General features: G+C 30.5%; 1 pseudogene across 1 annotated transcript; it reads right to left on the minus strand.

Moving 5' to 3' along the window:
* Positions 1 to 1,490: 1,490 nt before the first annotated feature.
* On the minus strand, positions 1,491 to 2,414 carry LOC145812404 (uncharacterized; annotated as a pseudogene). The gene is made up of 2 exons (XR_014355882.1): positions 2,370 to 2,414; positions 1,491 to 1,834 (listed from the first exon to the last, which is right to left on the minus strand). The product of XR_014355882.1 is annotated as an uncharacterized LOC145812404 (transcript).
* Positions 2,415 to 2,738: the final 324 nt, after the last annotated feature.

Consider the following 2,738-nt stretch of genomic DNA (forward strand, 5'->3'; position numbering starts at 1 on the left):
GTGTAACAGTGATACTAAATCATCACTTACATGTAAACATAGTTAACCCTACTATGAAAATGTGAAATTATTGAATTGTTAGTTATATTTGACAAGTGTGATTAACCATCCATGCATTATTTTACTATTGGTTAGTGATACCATATATCGATAATGATGTGGCATCACTATTATTTATATATTAGTATATAATCTACCATAAGATATAAAATACTCTTTCGCATTGCCTATAATACATTAGTTATAAGTAACACCATATTTCTAATTCTGATTTTTCACAAGGTCAATTGTAAAAACAAAAATTTTAAACTTTTGTATTAAATATTTAAGATTTTGTGCTTAATATTAATTAAAAAAAATTATTATCTATTGTTATTGATTATGAGATTAAAAAAAATTGAAATTTTAATTAATAAGATCCCCTCTAAACTATTTTTTTGGCTTCGCCATTGAAAGAGAGTGTCTGCTCCATTTGGCAATATTCATCTTCAACCTAGGAAATGCTTCTGCTTTGAACTTGGTTTTTGAAATTAAAATCTATAATGTTATAGTACAGATTTACGTGGAAATTTATCCCAACTATTTTGAGATATTTTGAACTTATGCATTGTTTGTTTTAGCATAAAACACTTTTTATGTGAAATATTTTTCGAAGACATCTTCCACAAAATGATTTTTGTGATTAGTTGAGATCTTGGAACCGATGAGCTATTGATGGTGGTGGTAGAGTGGTGATGATGGTGTTGATAGTATTGGTGGCATTGTTAAGACTCTAGAAAATATTTTCCACGTTTTGAATAACAAAATCTATTTTCTACCTAAAAATAAAAATAAAAAAATTGTTTTTTTATTGATCATGAAAAAAAAAAAAAAAAACTTGTAATTGTCATCTAATAATCAAGTTCAAGTGATGATCTTCTTGGAGCATTCAAATAATGGTATACCATATTTCTCAGTACACACGGTGTATTCTTATTGGACAAACACACAACCAACATAATATGGTATTTCGAAAAGACATGATAATTACTTACAAATTAGAGATCTAATGAGCTATTTTTTAGACAATAATGAATCACATAACCGACCACAAAAAATGCATGTGATCATCCTCATTAGACGATAAAGCCTATCATTAGAAAGTTCTCTCAACTCATCATGGGAGAATCACACCATCTGACGTGTATGACATCTATCTGTATTTTTGTATAGTCAATTTTGTGTCCGTAAAATTATTGACACTTCAACAAACTTGCAATCCTTTGTAAATATTTCTTGACGTTAAAAAAAAAAAAACACTTTATTACTATTATTCAATCACCATCACAACAAGTTTTTCTTATTTTGAGTGATTAAACATAATCACTCACTTCAAACTACAACTACAAACTAGTACACCACGCAAACATACAACATTTGCTTCTTATTATTTAGATTCAACCACATATATAGATATATCTCCATAATCCACTTCCACGTTCCTATGCATGCTTGTGATTGTCCTTCAATGTTCATAAGTACTAAGATCTGGCCTTGGCTCAAAATCTTTAACAAATGACTTGCCTTTCAGATCAACTTCATCGTCGTGGCTTAGCCTTGGCTCAAAGTCTTTCACGAAAGCCTTCTTCTCTGCAGAATCATTGACAAGTTGATTGTTGTTTGCTGCTGCTTCTGTTGTCGTGTGACAGTCAGTTTTCTTGTCGGAGAGAGGTGACGACACCGAGCCCTCGTGGATGATAAGGCCTTCAATTGCTTCCGGCATGGGCTAATCTTTCATGATTACTTGCCAGTATTCTCCTTGGTCTGTTCTTGCATCAACACTGCTAGCAACAAGCTGCTCAATAAAGACATACACAAAGAGTTACAACTTATTTGAATTTTGTGATCAAAATGCTAATTTCTTTTATAAATACTCAAAATTGTATCAGGCCTAATGAGATCTTTATGAAGTTTAGGATGCCAAGTTAAAGTTATTTAGACTTCAAAGGGGCTAATATATATAAGATTATGTAGTGTTAATAGTTCTTAAACCCCTTGGGGTTTGGAGGTTTATATTCAGATTAATGCACAATTATACAACAAAACCAGCCCTTCAAACCCAAAAAGTGAAATTTCAAACTTTTCATATTGTGAAATTTTATAGTTTTTAAAATTTCAGTTTTAAAATTGGGAAATTCTATAATGGATTTGTACGCGGACACATGATTCTAATCTCAGGGATGGACTTATATAATTGAAAAATATTTTTAACTAATACTAATACAATAAGGGTGGTTTTCGAAACCTAGAAAGTTGGTTGCTTCCAAGCGTCCCTTTGGTCCATCCTATATATTATGTACTACTTTGCCCTAGGGACTGCTTATCATCACCAGGACCAATGAGAAGAGAGTGAATAAAGCACAAGATGATCCCATGTCTTCAATCACTAATTAGAATTACTCTCGAGTCCTCTATTCTGCATGGTGGCTTTATGATCACTTGCTATTTATAAAGATTGATTAAAAAAAAAAAACCATAAGCTATGTATGAAACACAAACATAGATACGGATACGGTGATTTCAAAAAAAATGGAGACACATTGAGGGACACAGCAAATTATAATTATTTTTATTATATATATATTTGCTATGTAAATTCATATTATGTTACCAAATAATCGAAATTAATAAAAACTAACATCAATTCAATATTATATGTAAACCACTATATTTAAACAAATTAAGAGATTATCTATATT

Source organism: Camellia sinensis, chromosome 2, assembly GCF_055761805.1.
Source record: "Camellia sinensis isolate YWXY chromosome 2, ASM5576180v1, whole genome shotgun sequence".
NCBI lineage: Eukaryota > Viridiplantae > Streptophyta > Magnoliopsida > Ericales > Theaceae > Camellia > Camellia sinensis.